The sequence below is a fragment of the Symsagittifera roscoffensis genome, chromosome 3 (assembly GCF_963678635.1).
Source record: "Symsagittifera roscoffensis chromosome 3, txSymRosc1.1, whole genome shotgun sequence".
Lineage (NCBI taxonomy): Eukaryota > Metazoa > Xenacoelomorpha > Acoela > Convolutidae > Symsagittifera > Symsagittifera roscoffensis.
Genome location: NC_087064.1, coordinates 62,894,632 through 62,916,910, shown reverse-complemented (window position 1 = coordinate 62,916,910; position 22,279 = coordinate 62,894,632). Strand labels below are relative to the sequence as shown.

Sequence of the window (22,279 nt, the reverse complement as noted above, 5' to 3'; positions counted from 1 at the left end):
TAGCTATTTTTCAATCGAGTGTCTTGCGAAAGCTGCAGTTGTCAATAGGATAGATGTTACTTCAGTAAATTAGCAGGAGATGGTTTCGATCCACGGCTTCTGAGTGAGGGGGTCGCATCACGCTCCCGCTGCGCCACGCTGCTCTGGCTAAATTTGTGCTATTGCAAAGATTGTTGTTGATAATAATTTAAAGTGTTAACGTATAGGTTGAAGAAACACGATACGAATTAAAAGAAAGTGCTCTGGAAACAGCGTTTTGTCGTTTTCTGTATTTGTCATTTTGAATTTTTTAGCAGAAAAATCTTCAACGTGATTGAGTAGGTGCACGAATACAGTTTTAATAGCTACTTAAAGCTCCATTGGTCTAGCTATTTTTGAATCGAGTTGCTTGTGAAAGCTGCAACTGTCATAATGTTTTATGTTCCTTTACTTAACTAGCAGGAGGTAGTTTCGATCTACCGACCTCTAGGTTATGGGCCCAGCACGCTTCCGCTGCGCCACCCTGCTGTTGTTAATATTTTGCCATTGCACTTTTGGTTTTGCTGAACAAAAATTCAAGATGTTTCCATAAGGGTAGATTACCACAATCCAAGTATTAGAAAATGCTCTGGAAACAGCGTTTAGCCGTTTTCTGTAATTGGTTATCTTAAAAAGTTTTTCGCACAAAATTTTTCAATGTGGGTGAGTTGGTGCACGAATCTAAGTTTTCTAGCTACTTAAAGCTCCATTGGTCTAGCCATTTTTCAATCGAGTGTCTTGCGAAAGCTGCATTTGTCAATAGGATAGATATTACTTCAGTAAATTAGCAGGAGATGGTTTCGATCCACGGCTTCTGAGTGAGGGGGTCGCATCACGCTCCCGCTGCGCCACGCTGCTCTGGCTAAATTTGTGCTATTGCAAAGATTGTTGTTGATAATAATTTAAAGTGTTAACGTATAGGTTGAAGAAACACGATACGAATTAAAAGAAAGTGCTCTGGAAACAGCGTTTTGTCGTTTTCTGTATTTGTCATTTTGTATTTTTAGCAGAAAAATCTTCAACGTGATTGAGTAGGTGCACGAATACAGTTTTAATAGCTACTTAAAGCTCCATTGGTCTAGCTATTTTTAAATCGAGTTGCTTGTGAAAGCTGCAACTGTCATAATGTTTTATGTTCCTTTACTTAACTAGCAGGAGGTAGTTTCGATCTACCGACCTCTGGGTTATGGGCCCAGCACGCTTCCGCTGCGCCACCCTGCTGTTGTTAATATTTTGCCATTGCAATTTTAATTTTGCTGATCCAAATTTTAAGATGTTTCCATAAGGGTGGATTACAACAATCCAAGTATTAGAAAATGCTCTGGAAACAGCGTTTAGCCGTTTTCTGTAATTGTTTATTTTAAAAATTTTTAGCACAAAATTTTTCAATGTGGGTGAGTTGGTGCACGAACCTAAGTTTTCTAGCTACTTAAAGCTCCATTGGTCTAGCTATTTTTAAATCGGTTTCTTGTGAAAGCTGCAATTGTCATAATGTTATATGTTCCTTTACTTAACTAGCAGGAGGTAGTTTCGATCTACCGACCTCTGGGTTATGGGCCCAGCACGCTTCCGCTGCGCCACCCTGCTGTTGTTAACATTTTGCCATTGCAATTTCAATTTTGCTGATCCAAATTTTAAGATGTTTCCATAAGGGTGAATTACAACAATCCAAGTATATTAGAAAATGCTCTGGAAACAGCGTTTAGCCGTTTTCTGTAATCGTTTATTTTAAAAATTTTTAGCACAAAATTTTTCAATGTGGGTGAGTTGGTGCACGAATCTTAAATTTCTAGCTACTTAAAGCTCCATTGGTCTAGCTATTTTTAAATCGAGTGCCTTGCGAAAGCTGCGTTTGTCAATAGGATAGATGTTACTTCAGTAAATTAGCAGGAGATGGTTTCCATCTACGGCTTCTGAGTGAGGGGGGGTCGCATCACGCTCCCGCTGCGCCACGCTGCTCTGGCTAACTTTGTGCTATTGCAAAGGTTGTTGCTCATCATAAATTAAAATGTTAACGTAAAGGTTGAAGAAACACGATACGAATTAAAACAAAGTGCGCTGGAAACAGCGTTTTGTCGTTTTCTGTACTTGTCATTTTGATTTTTTTTGCAGAAAATCCTGCAACGTGTTTGAGTAGGTGCAGGAATACAATTTTTATAGCTTCTCAAAGCTCCAATGGTCTAGCTATTTTTAAATCGAGTGTCTTGTGAAAGATGCAATTGTCAAAAATTTGTATGTTCTTTTACTTTACTAGCAGGAGGTAGTTTCGATCTACCGACCTCTGGGTTATGGGCCCAGCACGCTTCCGCTGCGCCACCGTGCTGTTATTAATTCTTTACCATTGCGATTTTGGTTTTGCTGAACCAAAATTTAAGATGTTTCCATAAGGGTAGATTACCACAATCCAAGTATTAGAAAATGCTCTGGAAACAGCGTTTAGCCGTTTTCTGTAATTGGTTATCTTAAAAAGTTTTTCGCACAAAATCTTTCAATGTGGGTGAGGTGATGCACGAATCTAAGTTTTCTAGCTTTTTAAAGCTCCATTGGTCTAGCTATTTTTAAATGGAGTGTCTTGTGAAAGATGCAATTGTCAAAAATTTGTATGTTCTTTTACTTTACTAGCAGGAGGTAGTTTCGATCTACCGACCTCTGGGTTAAGGGCCCAGCACGCTTCCGCTGCGCCACCCTGCTGTTATTAATTCTTTACCATTGCGATTTTGGTTTTGCTGAACCAAAATTTAAGATGTTTTCATAAGGGTAGATTACCACAATCCAAGTATTAGAAAATGCTCTGGAAACAGCGTTTAGCCGTTTTCTGTAATTGGTTATCTTAAAAAGTTTTTCGCACAAAATCTTTCAATGTGGGTGAGGTGATGCACGAATCCAAGTTTTCTAGCTTTTTAAAGCCCCATCGGTCTAGCTATTTTTCAATCGAGTGTCTTGCGAAAGCTGCATTTGTCAATAGGATAGATGTTACTTCAGTAAATTAGCAGGAGATGGTTTCGATCCACGGCTTCTGAGTGAGGGGGTCGCATCACGCTCCCGCTGCGCCACGCTGCTCTGGCTAAAATTGTGCTATTGCAAAGATTGTTGCTGATCATAATTTAAAGTGATAACGTATATGTTGAAGAAACACGATACGAATTAAAAGAAAGTGCACTGGAAACAGCGTTTTGTCGTTTTCTGTATTTGTCATTTTGTATTTTTTAGCAGAAAAATCTGCAACGTGATTGAGTAGGTGCACGAATACAGTTTTAATAGCTACTTAAAGCTCCATTGGTCTAGCTATTTTTAAACCGAGTTGCTTGTGAAAGCTGCAACTGTCATAATGTTTTATGTTCCTTTACTTAACTAGCAGGAGGTAGTTTCGATCTACCGACCTCTGGGTTATGGGCCCAGCACGCTTCCGCTGCGCCACCCTGCTGTTGTTAATATTTTGCCATTGCACTTTTGGTTTTGCTGATCCAAAATTTAAGATGTTTCCATAAGGGTGGATTACCACAATCCAAGTATCAGAAAATGCTCTGGAAACAGCGTTTAGCCGTTTTCTGTAATTAATTATGTTAAAAAGTTTTTCGCACAAAATCTTTCAATGTGGGTGAATTGGTGCACGAATCTAAGTTTTCTAGCTACTTAAAGCTCCATTGGTCTAGCTATTTTTCAATCGAGTGTCTTGCGAAAGCTGCAGTTGTCAATAGTATAGATGTTACTTCAGTAAATTAGCAGGAGATGGTTTCGATCCACGGCTTCTGAGTGAGGGGGTCGCATCACGCTCCCGCTGCGCCACGCTGCTCTGGCTAAATTTGTGCTATTGCAAAGATTGTTGTTGATAATAATTTAAAGTGTTAACGTATAGGTTGAAGAAACACGATACGAATTAAAAGAAAGTGCTCTGGAAACAGCGTTTTGTCGTTTTCTGTATTTGTCATTTTGAATTTTTTAGCAGAAAAATCTTCAACGTGATTGAGTAGGTGCACGAATACAGTTTTAATAGCTACTTAAAGCTCCATTGGTCTAGCTAATTTTAAATCGAGTTGCTTATGAAAGCTGCAACTGTCATAATGTTTTATGTTCCTTTACTTAACTTGCAGGAGGTAGTTTCGATCTACCGACCTCTGGGTTATGGGCCCAGCACGCTTCCGCTGCGACACCCTGCTGTTGTTAATATTTTGCCATTGCAATTTTAATTTTGCTGATCCAAATTTTAAGATGTTTCCATAAGGGTGGATTACAACAATCCAAGTATTAGAAAATGCTCTGGAAACAGCGTTTAGCCGTTTTCTGTAATTGTTTATTTTAAAAAGTTTTAGCACAAAAGTTTTCATAGTGGGTGAGTAGGTGCACGAACCTAAGTTTTCTAGCTACGTAAAGCTCCATTGGTCTAGCTATTTTTAAATCGATTTCTTGTGAAAGCTGCAACTGTCATAATGTTATATGTTCCTTTACTTAACTAGCAGGACGTAGTTTCGATCTACCGACCTCTGGGTTATGTGCCCAGCACGCTTCCGCTGCGCCACCCTGCTGTTGTTAATATTTTGCCATTGCAATTTTAATTTTGCTGATCCAAATTTTAAGATGTTTCCATAAGGGTGGATTACAACAATCCAAGTATTAGAAAATGCTCTGGAAACAGCGTTTAGCCGTTTTCTGTAATTGTTTATTTTAAAAAGTTTTAGCACAAAAGTTTTCATAGTGGGTGAGTTGGTGCACGAATCTAAGTTTTCTAGCTACTTAAAGCTCCATTGGTCTAGCTATTTTTAAATCGAGTGTCTTGTGAAAGATGCAATTGTCAAAAATTTGTATGTTCTTTTACTTTACTAGCAGGAGGTAGTTTCGATCTACCGACCTCTGGGTTATGGGCCCAGCACGCTTCCGCTGCGCCACCCTGCTGTTATTAATTCTTTACCATTGCGATTTTGGTTTTGCTGAACCAAAATTTAAGATGTTTCCATAAGGGTAGATTACCACAATCCAAGTATTAGAAAATGCTCTGGAAACAGCGTTTAGCCGTTTTCTGTAATTGGTTATCTTAAAAAGTTTTTCGCACAAAATCTTTCAATGTGGGTGAGGTGATGCACGAATCTAAGTTTTCTAGCTTTTTAAAGCTCCATTGGTCTAGCTATTTTTCAATCGAGTGTCTTGCGAAAGCTGCATTTGTCAATAGTATAGATGTTACTTCAGTAAATTAGCAGTAGATGGTTTCGATCCACGGCTTTTGAGTGAGGGGGTTCGCATCACGCTCCCGCTGCGCCACCCTGCTCTGGCTAATATTGTGCTATTGAAAAGGTTGTTGTTGATAATAATTTAAAGTGTTAACGTATAGGTTCAAGAAACACGATACGAATTAAAATCAAGTGCTCTGGAAAATGCGTTTTGTCGTTTTCTGTACTTGTCATTTTGAATTTTTTTTGCAGAAAAACCTGCAACGTGAATGAGTAGGTGCAGGAATACAATTTTTATAGCTTCTCAAAGCTCCAATGGTCTAGCTATTTTTAAATCGAGTGTCTTGTGAAAAATGCAATTGTCAAAAAGTTATTTGTTCTTTTACTTTACTAGCAGGAGGTAGTTTCGATCTACCGACCTCTGGGTTATGGGCCCAGCACGCTTCCGCTGCGCCACCCTGCTGTTGTTAATATTTTGCCATTGCACTTTTGGTTTTGCTGAACAAAAATTCAAGATGTTTCCATAAGGGTAGATTACCACAATCCAAGTATCAGAAAATGCTCTGGAAACAGCGTTTAGCCGTTTTCTGTAATTAATTATGTTAAAAAGTTTTTCGCACAAAATCTTTCAATGTGGGTGAATTGGTGCACGAATCTAAGTTTTCTAGCTACTTAAAGCTCCATTGGTCTAGCTATTTTTCAATCGAGTGTCTTGCGAAAGCTGCAGTTGTCAATAGGATAGATGTTACTTCAGTAAATTAGCAGGAGATGGTTTCGATCCACGGCTTCTGAGTGAGGGGGTCGCATCACGCTCCCGCTGCGCCACGCTGCTCTGGCTAAATTTGTGCTATTGCAAAGATTGTTGTTGATAATAATTTAAAGTGTTAACGTATAGGTTGAAGAAACACGATACGAATTAAAAGAAAGTGCTCTGGAAACAGCGTTTTGTCGTTTTCTGTATTTGTCATTTTGAATTTTTTAGCAGAAAAATCTTCAACGTGATTGAGTAGGTGCACGAATACAGTTTTAATAGCTACTTAAAGCTCCATTGGTCTAGCTAATTTTAAATCGAGTTGCTTGTGAAAGCTGCAACTGTCATAATGTTTTATGTTCCTTTACTTAACTTGCAGGAGGTAGTTTCGATCTACCGACCTCTGGGTTATGGGCCCAGCACGCTTCCGCTGCGACACCCTGCTGTTGTTAATATTTTGCCATTGCAATTTTAATTTTGCTGATCCAAATTTTAAGATCTTTCCATAAGGGTGGATTACAACAATCCAAGTATTAGAAAATGCTCTGGAAACAGCGTTTAGCCGTTTTCTGTAATTGTTTATTTTAAAAAGTTGTAGCACAAAAGTTTTCATAGTGGGTGAGTAGGTGCACGAACCTAAGTTTTCTAGCTACGTAAAGCTCCATTGGTCTAGCTATTTTTAAATCGATTTCTTGTGAAAGCTGCAACTGTCATAATGTTATATGTTCCTTTACTTAACTAGCAGGACGTAGTTTCGATCTACCGACCTCTGGGTTATGGGCCCAGCACGCTTCCGCTGCGCCACCCTGCTGTTGTTAATATTTTGCCATTGCAATTTTAATTTTGCTGATCCAAATTTTAAGATGTTTCCATAAGGGTGGATTACAACAATCCAAGTATTAGAAAATGCTCTGGAAACAGCGTTTAGCCGTTTTCTGTAATTGTTTATTTTAAAAAGTTTTAGCACAAAAGTTTTCATAGTGGGTGAGTTGGTGCACGAATCTAAGTTTTCTAGCTACTTAAAGCTCCATTGGTCTAGCTGTTTTTCAATCGAGTCTCTTGCGAAAGCTGCATTTGTCAATAGGATAGATGTTACTTCAGTAAATTAGCAGGAGATGGTTTCGATCTACGGCTTCTGAGTGAGGGGGGGGGGGCGGGGTCGCATCACGCTCCCGCTGCGCCACGCTGCTCTGGCTAACTTTGTGCTATTGCAAAGGTTGTTGCTCATCATAATTTAAAATGTTAACGTATAGGTTGAAGAAACACGATACGAATTAAAATAAAGTGCGCTGGAAACAGCGTTTTGTCGTTTTCTGTACTTGTCATTTTGATTTTTTTTTTGCAGAAAATCCTGCAACGTGTTTGAGTAGGTGCAGGAATACAATTTTTATAGCTTCTCAAAGCTCCAATGGTCTAGCTATTTTTAAATCGAGTGTCTTGTGAAAGATGCAATTGTCAAAAATTTGTATGTTCTTTTACTTTACTAGCAGGAGGTAGTTTCGATCTACCGACCTCTGGGTTATGGGCCCAGCACGCTTCCGCTGCGCCACCCTGCTGTTATTAATTCTTTACCATTGCGATTTTGGTTTTGCTGAACCAAAATTTAAGATGTTTCCATAAGGGTAGATTACCACAATCCAAGTATTAGAAAATGCTCTGGAAACAGCGTTTAGCCGTTTTCTGTAATTGGTTATCTTAAAAAGTTTTTCGCACAAAATCTTTCAATGTGGGTGAGGTGATGCACGAATCTAAGTTTTCTAGCTTTTTAAAGCTCCATTGGTCTAGCTATTTTTCAATCGAGTGTCTTGCGAAAGCTGCATTTGTCGATAGGATAGATGTCATTAGGATAGATCCTTCAGTAAATTAGCAGGAGATGGTTTCGATCCACGGCTTCTGAGTGAGGGGGTCGCATCACGCTCCCGCTGCGCCACGCTGCTCTGGCTAAATTTGTGCTATTGCAAAGATTGTTGTTGATAATAATTTAAAGTGTTAACGTATAGGTTGAAGAAACACGATACGAATTGAAAGAAAGTGCTCTGGAAACAGCGTTTTGTCGTTTTCTGTATTTGTCATTTTGAATTTTTTAGCAGAAAAATCTTCAACGTGATTGAGTAGGTGCACGAATACAGTTTTAATAGCTACTTAAAGCTCCATTGGTCTAGCTATTTTTCAATCGAGTGTCTTGCGAAAGCTGCATTTGTCGATAGGATAGATGTCATTAGGATAGATCCTTCAGTAAATTAGCAGGAGATGGTTTCGATCCACGGCTTCTGAGTGAGGGGGTCGCATCACGCTCCCGCTGCGCCACGCTGCTCTGGCTAAATTTGTGCTATTGCAAAGATTGTTGTTGATAATAATTTAAAGTGTTAACGTATAGGTTGAAGAAACACGATACGAATTGAAAGAAAGTGCTCTGGAAACAGCGTTTTGTCGTTTTCTGTATTTGTCATTTTGAATTTTTTAGCAGAAAAATCTTCAACGTGATTGAGTAGGTGCACGAATACAGTTTTAATAGCTACTTAAAGCTCCATTGGTCTAGCTAATTTTAAATCGAGTTGCTTGTGAAAGCTGCAACTGTCATAATGTTTTATGTTCCTTTACTTAACTTGCAGGAGGTAGTTTCGATCTACCGACCTCTGGGTTATGGGCCCAGCACGCTTCCGCTGCGACACCCTGCTGTTGTTAATATTTTGCCATTGCAATTTTAATTTTGCTGATCCAAATTTTAAGATGTTTCCATAAGGGTGGATTACAACAATCCAAGTATTAGAAAATGCTCTGGAAACAGCGTTTAGCCGTTTTCTGTAATTGTTTATTTTAAAAAGTTTTAGCACAAAAGTTTTCATAGTGGGTGAGTAGGTGCACGAACCTAAGTTTTCTAGCTACGTAAAGCTCCATTGGTCTAGCTATTTTTAAATCGATTTCTTGTGAAAGCTGCAACTGTCATAATGTTATATGTTCCTTTACTTAACTAGCAGGACGTAGTTTCGATCTACCGACCTCTGGGTTATGGGCCCAGCACGCTTCCGCTGCGCCACCCTGCTGTTGTTAATATTTTGCCATTGCAATTTTAATTTTGCTGATCCAAATTTTAAGATGTTTCCATAAGGGTGGATTACAACAATCCAAGTATTAGAAAATGCTCTGGAAACAGCGTTTAGCCGTTTTCTGTAATTGTTTATTTTAAAAAGTTTTAGCACAAAAGTTTTCATAGTGGGTGAGTTGGTGCACGAATCTAAGTTTTCTAGCTACTTAAAGCTCCATTGGTCTAGCTGTTTTTCAATCGAGTCTCTTGCGAAAGCTGCATTTGTCAATAGGATAGATGTTACTTCAGTAAATTAGCAGGAGATGGTTTCGATCTACGGCTTCTGAGTGAGGGGGGGGGGGGGCGGGGTCGCATCACGCTCCCGCTGCGCCACGCTGCTCTGGCTAACTTTGTGCTATTGCAAAGGTTGTTGCTCATCATAATTTAAAATGTTAACGTATAGGTTGAAGAAACACGATACGAATTAAAATAAAGTGCGCTGGAAACAGCGTTTTGTCGTTTTCTGTACTTGTCATTTTGATTTTTTTTTGCAGAAAATCCTGCAACGTGTTTGAGTAGGTGCAGGAATACAATTTTTATAGCTTCTCAAAGCTCCAATGGTCTAGCTATTTTTAAATCGAGTGTCTTGTGAAAGATGCAATTGTCAAAAATTTGTATGTTCTTTTACTTTACTAGCAGGAGGTAGTTTCGATCTACCGACCTCTGGGTTATGGGCCCAGCACGCTTCCGCTGCGCCACCCTGCTGTTATTAATTCTTTACCATTGCGATTTTGGTTTTGCTGAACCAAAATTTAAGATGTTTCCATAAGGGTAGATTACCACAATCCAAGTATTAGAAAATGCTCTGGAAACAGCGTTTAGCCGTTTTCTGTAATTGGTTATCTTAAAAAGTTTTTCGCACAAAATCTTTCAATGTGGGTGAGGTGATGCACGAATCTAAGTTTTCTAGCTTTTTAAAGCTCCATTGGTCTAGCTATTTTTCAATCGAGTGTCTTGCGAAAGCTGCATTTGTCAATAGGATAGATGTTACTTCAGTAAATTAGCAGGAGATGGTTTCGATCCACGGCTTCTGAGTGAGGGGGTTGCATCACGCTCCCGCTGCGCCACGCTGCTCTGGCTAAAATAGTGCTATTGCAAAGATTGTTGCTGATCATAATTTAAAGTGATAACGTATATGTTGAAGAAACACGATACGAATTAAAAGAAAGTGCTCTGGAAACAGCGTTTTGTCGTTTTCTGTATTTGTCATTTTGTATTTTTTAGCAGAAAAATCTGCAACGTGATTGAGTAGGTGCACGAATACAGTTTTAATAGCTACTTAATGCTCCATTGGTCTAGCTATTTTTAAATCGAGTTGCTTGTGAAAGCTGCAATTCTCATAATGTATTATGTTCCTTTACTTAACTAGCAGGAGGTAGTTTCGATCTACCGACCTCTGGGTAATGGGCCCAGCACGCTTCCGCTGCGCCACCCTGCTGTTATTAATTCTTTACCATTGCGATTTTGGTTTTGCTGAACCAAAATTTAAGATGTTTCCATAAGGGTAGATTACCACAATCCAAGTATTAGAAAATGCTCTGGAAACAGCGTTTAGCCGTTTTCTGTAATTGGTTATCTTAAAAAGTTTTTCGCACAAAATCTTTCAATGTGGGTGAGGTGATGCACGAATCTAAGTTTTCTAGCTTTTTAAAGCTCCATTGGTCTAGCTATTTTTCAATCGAGTGTCTTGCGAAAGCTGCATTTGTCAATAGGATAGATGTTACTTCAGTAAATTAGCAGGAGATGGTTTCGATCCACGGCTTCTGAGTGAGGGGGTTGCATCACGCTCCCGCTGCGCCACGCTGCTCTGGCTAAAATAGTGCTATTGCAAAGATTGTTGCTGATCATAATTTAAAGTGATAACGTATATGTTGAAGAAACACGATACGAATTAAAAGAAAGTGCTCTGGAAACAGCGTTTTGTCGTTTTCTGTATTTGTCATTTTGTATTTTTTAGCAGAAAAATCTGCAACGTGATTGAGTAGGTGCACGAATACAGTTTTAATAGCTACTTAATGCTCCATTGGTCTAGCTATTTTTAAATCGAGTTGCTTGTGAAAGCTGCAATTCTCATAATGTATTATGTTCCTTTACTTAACTAGCAGGAGGTAGTTTCGATCTACCGACCTCTGGGTTATGGGCCCAGCACGCTTCCGCTGCGCCACCCTGCTGTTGTTACTATTTTGCCATTGCACTTTTGGTTTTGCTGATCCAAAATTTAAGATGTTTCCATAAGGGTGGATTACCACAATCCAAGTATCAGAAAATGCTCTGGAAACAGCGTTTAGCCGTTTTCTGTAATTAATTATGTTAAAAAGTTTTTCGCACAAAATCTTTCAATGTGGGTGAGTTGGTGCACGAATCTAAGTTTTCTAGCTACTTAAAGCTCCATTGGTCTAGCTATTTTTCAATCGAGTGTCTTGCGAAAGCTGCATTTGTCAATAGGATAGATGATACTTCAGTAAACTAGCAGGAGATGGTTTCGATTTACGGCTTCTGAGTGAGGGGGGTCGCATCACGCTCCCGCTGCGCCACGCTGCTCTGGCTAATATTGTGCTATTGAAAAGATTGTTGTTGATATTAATTTAAAGTGTTAACGTATAGGTTGAAGAAACACGATACGAATTAAAAGAAAGTGCTCTGGAAACAAGGTTTTGTCGTTTTCTGTACTTGTCATTTTGAATTTTTTTTTGCAGAAAAACCTGCAACGTGTTTGAGTAGGTGCAGGAATACAATTTATATAGCTTCTCAAAGCTCCAACGGTCTAGCTATTTTTAAATCGAGTGTCTTGTGAAAGATGCAATTGTCAAAAAGTTATATGTTCTTTTACTTTACTAGCAGGAGGTAGTTTCGATGTACCGACCTCTGGGTTATAGGCCCAGCACGCTTCCGCTGCGCCACCCTACTGTTGTTAATATTTTGCCATTGCGATTTTGGTTTTGCTGAATTTAAATTTAAGATGTTTCCATAAGGGTAGATTACCAAAATCCAAGTATTAGAAAATGCTCTGGAAACAGCGTTTAGCCGTTTTCTGTAATTGTTTATCTTAAAAAAATTTTCGCACAAAATCTTTCAATGTGGGTGAATTGGTGCACGAATCTAAGTTTTCTAGCTTTACTTAAAGCTCCATTGGTCTAGCTATTTTTCAATCGAGTGTCTTGCGAAAGCTGCATTTGTCAATAGTATAGATGTTACTTCAGTAAATTAGCAGTAGATGGTTTCGATCCACGGCTTCTGAGTGAGGGGGTTCGCATCACGCTCCCGCTGCGCCACCCTGCTCTGGCTAATTTTGTGCTATTGAAAAGGTTGTTGTTGATAATAATTTAAAGTGTTAACGTATAGGTTCAAGAAACACGATACGAATTAAAATCAAGTGCGAATTAAAATCAAGACTTTACTAGCAGGAGGTAGTTTCGATGTACCGACCTCTGGGTTATAGGCCCAGCACGCTTCCGCTGCGCCACCCTACTGTTGTTAATATTTTGCCATTGCGATTTAACAACTGGCTTAACAAGCGTTTTGTCTAGGATAGATGTTACTTCAGTAAGTATCCAAGTATCAGAAAATGCTCTGGAAACAGCGTTTAGCCGTTTTCTGTAATTAAAAATGAGCAATTAAAATCAAGTGCTCTGGAAAATGCGTTTTGTCGTTTTCTGTACTTGTCATTTTGAATTTTTTTTGCAGAAAAACCTGCAACGTGAATGAGTAGGTGCAGGAATACAATTTTTATAGCTTCTCAAAGCTCCAACGGTCTAGCTATTTTTAAATCGAGTGTCTTGTGAAAAATGCAATTGTCAAAAAGTTATTTGTTCTTTTACTTTACTAGCAGGAGGTAGTTTCGATCTACCAACCTCTGGGTTATGGGCCCAGCACTCTTCCGCTGCGCCACCCTGTTGTTGTTAATATTTTGCCATTGCGATTTTGGTTTTGCTGAACCAAAATTTAAGATGTTTCCATAAGGGTAGATTACCAAAATCCAAGTATTACAAAATGCTCTTGAAACAGCGTTTAGCCGTTTTCTGTAATTGTTTATCTTAAAAAAATTTTCGCACAAAATCTTTCAATGTGGGTGAATTGGTGCACGAATCTAAGTTTTCTAGCTTTACTTAAAGCTCCATTGGTCTAGCTATTTTTCAATCGAGTGTCTTGCGAAAGCTGCATTTGTCAATAGGATAGATGTTACTTCAGTAAATTAGCAGTAGATGGTTTCGATCCACGGCTTCTGAGTGAGGGGGTTCGCATCACGCTCCCGCTGCGCCACCCTGCCCTGGCTAATATTGTGCTATTGAAAAGATTGTTGTTGATAATAATTTAAAGTGTTAACGTATAGGTTCAAGAAACACGATACGAATTAAAAGCAAGTGCTCTGGAAACAGCGTTTTGTCGTTTTCTGTACTTGTCATTTTGAATTTTTTTTGCAGAAAAACCTGCAACGTGAATGAGTAGGTGCAGGAATACAATTTTTATAGCTTCTCAAAGCTCCAACGGTCTAGCTATTTTTAAATCGAGTGTCTTGTGAAAAATGCAATTGTCAAAAAGTTATTTGTTCTTTTACTTTACTAGCAGGAGGTAGTTTCGATCTACCGACCTCTGGGTTATGGGCCCAGCACTCTTCCGCTGCGCCACCCTGTTGTTGTTAATATTTTGCCATTGCGATTTTGGTTTTGCTGAACCAAAATTTAAGATGTTTCCATAAGGGTGGATTACCACAATCCAAGTATCAGAAAATGCTCTGGAAACAGCGTTTAGCCGTTTTCTGTAATTAATTATGTTAAAAAGTTTTTCGCACAAAATCTTTCAATGTGGGTGAATTGGTGCACGAATCTAAGTTTTCTAGCTACTTAAAGCTCCATTGGTCTAGCTATTTTTCAATCGAGTGTCTTGCGAAAGCTGCAGTTGTCAATAGGATAGATGTTACTTCAGTAATTTAGCAGGAGATGGTTTCGATCCACGGCTTCTGAGTGAGGGGGTCGCATCACGCTCCCGCTGCGCCACGCTGCTCTGGCTAAATTTGTGCTATAGCAAAGATTGTTGTTGATAATAATTTAAAGTGATAACGTATATGTTGAAGAAACACGATACGAATTAAAAGAAAGTGCTCTGGAAACAGCGTTTTGTCGTTTTCTGTATTTGTCATTTTGTATTTTTTAGCAGAAAAATCTGCAACGTGATTGAGTAGGTGCACGAATACAGTTTTAATAGCTACTTAAAGCTCCATTGGTCTAGCTAATTTTAAATCGAGTTGCTTGTGAAAGCTGCAACTGTCATAATGTTTTATGTTCCTTTACTTAACTTGCAGGAGGTAGTTTCGATCTACCGACCTCTGGGTTATGGGCCCAGCACGCTTCCGCTGCGACACCCTGCTGTAGTTAATATTTTGCCATTGCAATTTTAATTTTGCTGATCCAAATTTTAAGATGTTTCCATAAGGGTGGATTACAACAATCCAAGTATTAGAAAATGCTCTGGAAACAGCGTTTAGCCGTTTTCTGTAATTGTTTATTTTAAAAAGTTTTAGCACAAAAGTTTTCATAGTGGGTGAGTAGGTGCACGAACCTAAGTTTTCTAGCTACGTAAAGCTCCATTGGTCTAGCTATTTTTAAATCGATTTCTTGTGAAAGCTGCAACTGTCATAATGTTATATGTTCCTTTACTTAACTAGCAGGACGTAGTTTCGATCTACCGACCTCTGGGTTATGGGCCCAGCACGCTTGCGCTGCGCCACCCTGCTGTTGTTACTATTTTGCCATTGCAATTTTAATTTTGCTGATCCAAATTTTAAGATGTTTCCATTAGGGTGGATTACAACAATCCAAGTATTAGAAAATGCTCTGGAAACAGCGTTTAGCCGTTTTCTGTAATTGTTTATTTTAAAAAGTTTTAGCACAAAAGTTTTCATAGTGGGTGAGTTGGTGCACGAATCTAAGTTTTCTAGCTACTTAAAGCTCCATTGGTCTAGCTGTTTTTCAATCGAGTCTCTTGCGAAAGCTGCATTTGTCAATAGGATAGATGTTACTTCAGTAAATTAGCAGGAGATGGTTTCGATCTACGGCTTCTGGGTGAGGGGGGGGGGGGGTCGCATCACGCTCCCGCTGCGCCACGCTGCTCTGGCTAACTTTGTGCTATTGCAAAGGTTGTTGCTCATCATAATTTAAAATGTTAACGTATAGGTTGAAGAAACACGGTACGAATTAAAATAAAGTGCGCTGGAAACAGCGTTTTGTCGTTTTCTGTACTTGTCATTTTGATTTTTTTTTGCAGAAAATCCTGCAACGTGTTTGAGTAGGTGCAGGAATACAATTTTTATAGCTTCTCAAAGCTCCAATGGTCTAGCTATTTTTAAATCGAGTGTCTTGTGAAAGATGCAATTGTCAAAAATTTGTATGTTCTTTTACTTTACTAGCAGGAGGTAGTTTCGATCTACCGACCTCTGGGTTATGGGCCCAGCACGCTTCCGCTGCGCCACCCTGCTGTTATTAATTCTTTACCATTGCGATTTTGGTTTTGCTGAACCAAAATTTAAGATGTTTCCATAAGGGTAGATTACCACAATCCAAGTATTAGAAAATGCTCTGGAAACAGCGTTTAGCCGTTTTCTGTAATTGGTTATCTTAAAAAGTTTTTCGCACAAAATCTTTCAATGTGGGTGAGGTGATGCACGAATCTAAGTTTTCTAGCTTTTTAAAGCTCCATTGGTCTAGCTATTTTTCAATCGAGTGTCTTGCGAAAGCTGCATTTGTCAATAGGATAGATGTTACTTCAGTAAATTAGCAGGAGATGGTTTCGATCCACGGCTTCTGAGTGAGGGGGTTGCATCACGCTCCCGCTGCGCCACGCTGCTCTGGCTAAAATTGTGCTATTGCAAAGATTGTTGCTGATCATAATTTAAAGTGATAACGTATATGTTGAAGAAACACGATACGAATTAAAAGAAAGTGCTCTGGAAACAGCGTTTTGTCGTTTTCTGTATTTGTCATTTTGTATTTTTTAGCAGAAAAATCTGCAACGTGATTGAGTAGGTGCACGAATACAGTTTTAATAGCTACTTAATGCTCCATTGGTCTAGCTATTTTTAAATCGAGTTGCTTGTGAAAGCTGCAATTCTCATAATGTATTATGTTCCTTTACTTAACTAGCAGGAGGTAGTTTCGATCTACCGACCTCTGGGTTATGGGCCCAGCACGCTTCCGCTGCGCCACCCTGCTGTTGTTAATATTTTGCCATTGCACTTTTGGTTTTGCTGATCCAAAATTTAAGATGTTTCCATAAGGGTGGATTACCACAATCCAAGTATCAGAAAATGCTCTGGAAACAGCGTTTAGCCGTTTTCTGTAATTAATTATGTTAAAAAGTTTTTCGCACAAAATCTTTCAATGTGGGTGAGTTGGTGCACGAATCTAAGTTTTCTAGCTACTTAAAGCTCCATTGGTCTAGCTATTTTTCAATCGAGTGTCTTGCGAAAGCTGCATTTGTCAATAGGATAGATGATACTTCAGTAAACTAGCAGGAGATGGTTTCGATTTACGGCTTCTGAGTGAGGGGGGTCGCATCACGCTCCCGCTGCGCCACGCTGCTCTGGCTAATATTGTGCTATTGAAAAGATTGTTGTTGATATTAATTTAAAGTGTTAACGTATAGGTTGAAGAAACACGATACGAATTAAAAGAAAGTGCTCTGGAAACAAGGTTTTGTCGTTTTCTGTACTTGTCATTTTGAATTTTTTTTTGCAGAAAAACCTGCAACGTGTTTGAGTAGGTGCAGGAATACAATTTTTATAGCTTCTCAAAGCTCCAACGGTCTAGCTATTTTTAAATCGAGTGTCTTGTGAAAGATGCAATTGTCAAAAAGTTATATGTTCTTTTACTTTACTAGCAGGAGGTAGTTTCGATGTACCGACCTCTGGGTTATAGGCCCAGCACGCTTCCGCTGCGCCACCCTACTGTTGTTAATATTTTGCCATTGCGATTTTGGTTTTGCTGAATCTAAATTTAAGATGTTTCCATAAGGGTAGATTACCAAAATCCAAGTATTAGAAAATGCTCTGGAAACAGCGTTTAGCCGTTTTCTGTAATTGTTTATCTTAAAAAAATTTTCGCACAAAATCTTTCAATGTGGGTGAATTGGTGCACGAATCTAAGTTTTCTAGCTTTACTTAAAGCTCCATTGGTCTAGCTATTTTTCAATCGAGTGTCTTGCGAAAGCTGCATTTGTCAATAGTATAGATGTTACTTCAGTAAATTAGCAGTAGATGGTTTCGATCCACGGCTTTTGAGTGAGGGGGTTCGCATCACGCTCCCGCTGCGCCACCCTGCTCTGGCTAATATTGTGGTATTGAAAAGGTTGTTGTTGATAATAATTTAAAGTGTTAACGTATAGGTTCAAGAAACACGATACGAATTAAAATCAAGTGCTCTGGAAAATGCGTTTTGTCGTTTTCTGTACTTGTCATTTTGAATTTTTTTTGCAGAAAAACCTGCAACGTGAATGAGTAGGTGCAGGAATACAATTTTTATAGCTTCTCAAAGCTCCAACGGTCTAGCTATTTTTAAATCGAGTGTCTTGTGAAAAATGCAATTGTCAAAAAGTTATTTGTTCTTTTACTTTACTAGCAGGAGGTAGTTTCGATCTACCAACCTCTGGGTTATGAGCCCAGCACTCTTCCGCTGCGCCACCCTGTTGTTGTTAATATTTTGCCATTGCGATTTTGGTTTTGCTGAACCAAAATTTAAGATGTTTCCATAAGGGTAGATTACCAAAATCCAAGTATTACAAAATGCTCTTGAAACAGCGTTTAGCCGTTTTCTGTAATTGTTTATCTTAAAAAAATTTTCGCACAAAATCTTTCAATGTGGGTGAATTGGTGCACGAATCTAAGTTTTCTAGCTTTACTTAAAGCTCCATTGGTCTAGCTATTTTTCAATCGAGTGTCTTGCGAAAGCTGCATTTGTCAATAGGATAGATGTTACTTCAGTAAATTAGCAGTAGATGGTTTCGATCCACGGCTTCTGAGTGAGGGGGTTCGCATCACGCTCCCGCTGCGCCACCCTGCTCTGGCTAATATTGTGCTATTGAAAAGATTGTTGTTGATAATAATTTAAAGTGTTAACGTATAGGTTCAAGAAACACGATACGAATTAAAAGCAAGTGCTCTGGAAACAGCGTTTTGTCGTTTTCTGTACTTGTCATTTTGAATTTTTTTTGCAGAAAAACCTGCAACGTGAATGAGTAGGTGCAGGAATACAATTTTTATAGCTTTTCAAAGCTCCATTGGTCTAGCTATTTTTAAATCGAGTGTCTTGTGAAAAATGCAATTGTCAAAAAGTTATTTGTTCTTTTACTTTACTAGCAGGAGGTAGTTTCGATCTACCGACCTCTGGGTTATGGGCCCAGCACTCTTCCGCTGCGCCACCCTGTTGTTGTTAATATTTTGCCATTGCGATTTTGGTTTTGCTGAACCAAAATTTAAGATGTTTCCATAAGGGTAGATTACCAAAATCCAAGTATTACAAAATGCTCTTGAAACAGCGTTTAGCCATTTTCTGTAATTGTTTATCTTAAAAAAATTTTCGCACAAAAACTTTCAATGTGGGTCAATTGGTGCACGAATCTAAGTTTTCTAGCTACTTAAAGCTCCATTGGTCTAGCTATTTTTCAATCGAGTGTCTTGCGAAAGCTGCATTTGTCAATAGGATAGATGATACTTCAGTAAACTAGCAGGAGATGGTTTCGATTTATGGCTTCTGAGTGAGTGGGGTCGCATCACGCTCCCGCTGCGCCACGCTGCTCTGGTTAATATTCTGTTATTGAAAAGATTGTTGTTGATAATAATTTAAAGTGATAAGGTATATGTTGAAGAAACACGATACCAATTAAAAGAAAGTGCTCTGGAAACCGCGTTTTGTCGTTTTCTGTATTTGTCATTTTGAACATTTTTTTTGCAGAAAATCTGCAACGTGATTGAGTAGGTGCACGAACCTAAGTTTTCTAGCTACTTAAAGCTCCATTGGTATAGCTATTTTTAAATCGATTTCTTGTGAAAGCTGCAATTGTCATAATGTTATATGTTCCTTTACTTAACTAGCAGGAGGTAGTTTCGATCTACCGACCTCTGGATTATGGGCCCAGCACGCTTCCGCTGCGCCACCCTGCTGTTGTTAATATTTTGCCATTGCAATTTTTATTTTGCTGATCCAAATTTTAAGATGTTTCCATAAGGGTGGATTACAACAATCCAAGTATTAGAAAATGCTCTGGAAACAGCGTTTAGCCGTTTTCTGTAATTATTTTTAAAAAAAATTTTTAGCATAAAATTTTTCATTGTGGGTGAGTTGGCGCACGAATCTAAGTTTTCTAGCTACTTAAAGCTCTATTGGTCTAGCTGTTTTTCAATCGAGTCTCTTGCGAAAGCTGCATTTGTCAATAGGATAGATGTTACTTCAGTAAATTAGCAGGAGATGGTTTCGATCTACGGCTTCTGAGTGAGGGGGGGGGTCGCATCACGCTCCCGCTGCGCCACGCTGCTCTGGCTAACTTTGTGCTATTGCAAAGGTTGTTGCTCATCATAATTTAAAATGTTAACGTATAGGCTGAAGAAACACGATACGAATTAAAATAAAGTGCGCTGGAAACAGCGTTTTGTCGTTTTCTGTATTTGTCACTTTGAATTTTTTTTTGCAGAAAAACCTGCAACGTGTTTGAGTAGGTGCACTAAAACAATTTTCATAGCTACTTGAAGCTCCATTGGTCTAGCTATTTTTAAATCGAGTGTCTTGTGAAAGATGCGATTGTCAAAAAATTATATAATCTCTTACTTAACTAGCAGGAGATTGTTTCGATCTACCGACCCCTGGGTTATGGGCCCAGCACGCTTCCGCTGCGCCACCCTGCTGTTGTGAATTTTTACCATTGCAATTTTGGTTTTGCTGATCCAAAATTTAAGATGTTTCCATAAGGGTGGATTACAACAATCCAAGTATTAGAAAATGCTCTGGAAACAGCGTTTAGCCGTTTTCTGTAATTGTTTATTTTAAAAAGTTTTTCGCACAAAATTTTAGCGAAAAACTTTTTAAAATGAACAAGCCATAGTGGGTGAGCCATAGTGGGTGAGTAGGTGCACGAACCTAAGTTTTCTAGCTACTTAAAGCTCCATTGGTCTAGCTATTTTTAAATCGAGTGTCTTGTGAAAGATGTGATTTTCAAAAAATTATATAACCTTTTACTTAATTAGCAGGAGGTAGTTCCGATCTACCGACCTCTGGGTTATGGGTCCGGCACGCTTCCGCTGCGCCACCCTGCTGTTGTTAATATTTTGCCATTGCAATTTTAGTTTTGCTGATCCAAATTTTAAGATGTTTCCATAAGGGTGGATTACAACAATCCAAGTATTAGAAAATGCTCTGGAAACAGCGTTTAGCCGTTTTCTGTAATTGTTTATTTTAAAAAGTTTTTCGCACAAAGTTTTTCATAGTGGGTGAGTAGGTGCACGAACCTAAGTTTTCTAGCTACTTAAAGCTCCATTGGTCTAGCTATTTTTAAATCGAGTGTCTTGTGAAAGATGCGATTTTCAAACAAAAATATAATCTTTTACTTAACTAGCAGGAGGTAGTTTCGATCTATCGACCTCTGGGTTATGGGCCCGCCACGCTTCCGCTGCGCCACCCTGCTGTTTTGAATATTTTGCCACTGCAATTTTGGTTTTGCTGAACCAAAACTTAAGACGTTTCCACATCTGTGGATTACCACAATCCAAGTATTAGAAAATGCTCTGGAAACAGCGTTTAGCCATTTTCTGTAATTGTTTATTTTAAAAAGTTTTTCGCACAAAATTTTTCATAGTGGGTGAGTAGGTGCACGAACCTAAGTTTTCTAGCTACTTAAAGCTCCATTGGTCTAGCTATTTTTAAATCGCGTGTCTTGTGAAAGATGCAATTGTCAAAAAATTAAATAAACTTTTACTTAATTAGCAGGAGGTAGTTTCGATCTACCGACCTCTGGGTTATAGGCCGAGCAGGCTTCCGCTGCGCCATCCTGCTGTTGTTAATTTTTTGCGATTGCGATTTTGGTTTTGTTGATCCAAAATTAAAGATGTTTCCATAAGGGTGGATTACCGCAATCCAAGTATTAGAAAATGCTCTGGAAACAGCGTTTAGCCGTTTTCTGTAATTGTTTATTTTAAAAAGTTTTTCGCACAAAATTTTTCATAGTGGGTGAGTAGGTGCACGAACCTAAGTTTTCTAGCTACTTAAAGCTCCATTGGTCTCGCTATTTTTAAATCGAGTGTCTTGCGAAAGCTGCATTTGTCGATAGGATAGATGTCATTAGGATAGATCCTTCAGTAAATTAGCAGGAGATGGTTTCGATCTACGGCTTCTGAGTGAGGGGGGTCGTATCACGCTCCCGCTGCGCCACGCTGCTCTGGCTAACTTGGTGATATTGCGAAACTTGTTGCTCATCATAATTTAAAGTGTTAACGTATAGGTTGAAGAAACACGATACGGATTAAAAGAAAGTGCTCTGGAAACAGCGTTTTGCCGTTTTCTGTATTTGTCATTTTGTAGTTTTTTTGCAGAAAAATCTGCAACGTGTTTGAGTAGGTGTACGAACCCAACTTTATTAGCTACTTTAAGCTCCATTGGTCTAGCTATTTTTAAATCGAGTGTCTTGTGAAAGCTGCAATTATCCTTTACTTAACTAGCAGGAGGTAGTTTCGATCTACCGACCTCTGGGTTATGGGCCCAGCACGCTTCCGCTGCGCCATCCTGCTGTTATTACTAGTTTGCCATTGCAATTTTGATTTTGCTGATCCAAAATTTAAGATGTTTCCATAAGGGTGGATTACCACAATCCAAGTATTAGAAAATGCTCTGGAAACAGCGTTTAGCCGTTTTTTGTAATTGGTTATTTAAAAAAAAAATTTTGCACAAATTTTTTCATAGTGGGTGAGTAGGTGCACGATTCTAATATTTCTAGCTAGTTAAAGCTCCATTGGTCTAGCTAATTTTAAATCGAGTGTCTTGTGAAAGATGCAATTGTCAAAAAGTTATATAATCTTTTACGTAACTAGCAGGAGGTAGTTTCGATCTAACGACCTCTGGGTTATGGGCCCAGCACGCTTCCGCTGCGCCATCCTGCTGTTGTTAATCTTTTGCGATTGCGATTTTGGTTTTGTTGATCCAAAATTAAAGATGTTTCCATAAGGGTGGATTACCACAATCCAAGTATTAGAAAATGCTCTGGAAACAGCGTTTAGCCGTTTTCTGTAAT

At 38.8% G+C, this 22,279-nt stretch overlaps 1 protein-coding gene and 11 non-coding genes across 21 annotated transcripts in view; 1 reads left to right on the top strand and 11 right to left on the bottom strand.

Annotated features, from left to right (window-relative positions):
- Positions 1–22,279, top strand: part of LOC134841932 (dynein axonemal heavy chain 8-like) — a 196,505-nt gene that overhangs the window by 139,509 nt on the left and 34,717 nt on the right. The gene's annotated exons all lie outside the window — the stretch shown is intronic.
- Positions 1,168–1,239, bottom strand: Trnam-cau (transfer RNA methionine (anticodon CAU)). The gene has a single exon. It is a non-coding gene; the product is annotated as a tRNA-Met (tRNA).
- Positions 1,534–1,605, bottom strand: Trnam-cau (transfer RNA methionine (anticodon CAU)). Its single transcript has one exon. It is a non-coding gene; the product is annotated as a tRNA-Met (tRNA).
- Trnam-cau (transfer RNA methionine (anticodon CAU)) lies at positions 3,371–3,442 on the bottom strand. Its single transcript has one exon. It is a non-coding gene; the product is annotated as a tRNA-Met (tRNA).
- On the bottom strand, positions 4,837–4,908 carry Trnam-cau (transfer RNA methionine (anticodon CAU)). The gene has a single exon. It is a non-coding gene; the product is annotated as a tRNA-Met (tRNA).
- Trnam-cau (transfer RNA methionine (anticodon CAU)) lies at positions 5,572–5,643 on the bottom strand. Its single transcript has one exon. It is a non-coding gene; the product is annotated as a tRNA-Met (tRNA).
- Trnam-cau (transfer RNA methionine (anticodon CAU)) lies at positions 7,416–7,487 on the bottom strand. The gene has a single exon. It is a non-coding gene; the product is annotated as a tRNA-Met (tRNA).
- On the bottom strand, positions 9,650–9,721 carry Trnam-cau (transfer RNA methionine (anticodon CAU)). The gene has a single exon. It is a non-coding gene; the product is annotated as a tRNA-Met (tRNA).
- Positions 11,116–11,187, bottom strand: Trnam-cau (transfer RNA methionine (anticodon CAU)). The gene has a single exon. It is a non-coding gene; the product is annotated as a tRNA-Met (tRNA).
- Positions 15,417–15,488, bottom strand: Trnam-cau (transfer RNA methionine (anticodon CAU)). Its single transcript has one exon. It is a non-coding gene; the product is annotated as a tRNA-Met (tRNA).
- Trnam-cau (transfer RNA methionine (anticodon CAU)) lies at positions 16,150–16,221 on the bottom strand. The gene has a single exon. It is a non-coding gene; the product is annotated as a tRNA-Met (tRNA).
- Trnam-cau (transfer RNA methionine (anticodon CAU)) lies at positions 21,708–21,779 on the bottom strand. Its single transcript has one exon. It is a non-coding gene; the product is annotated as a tRNA-Met (tRNA).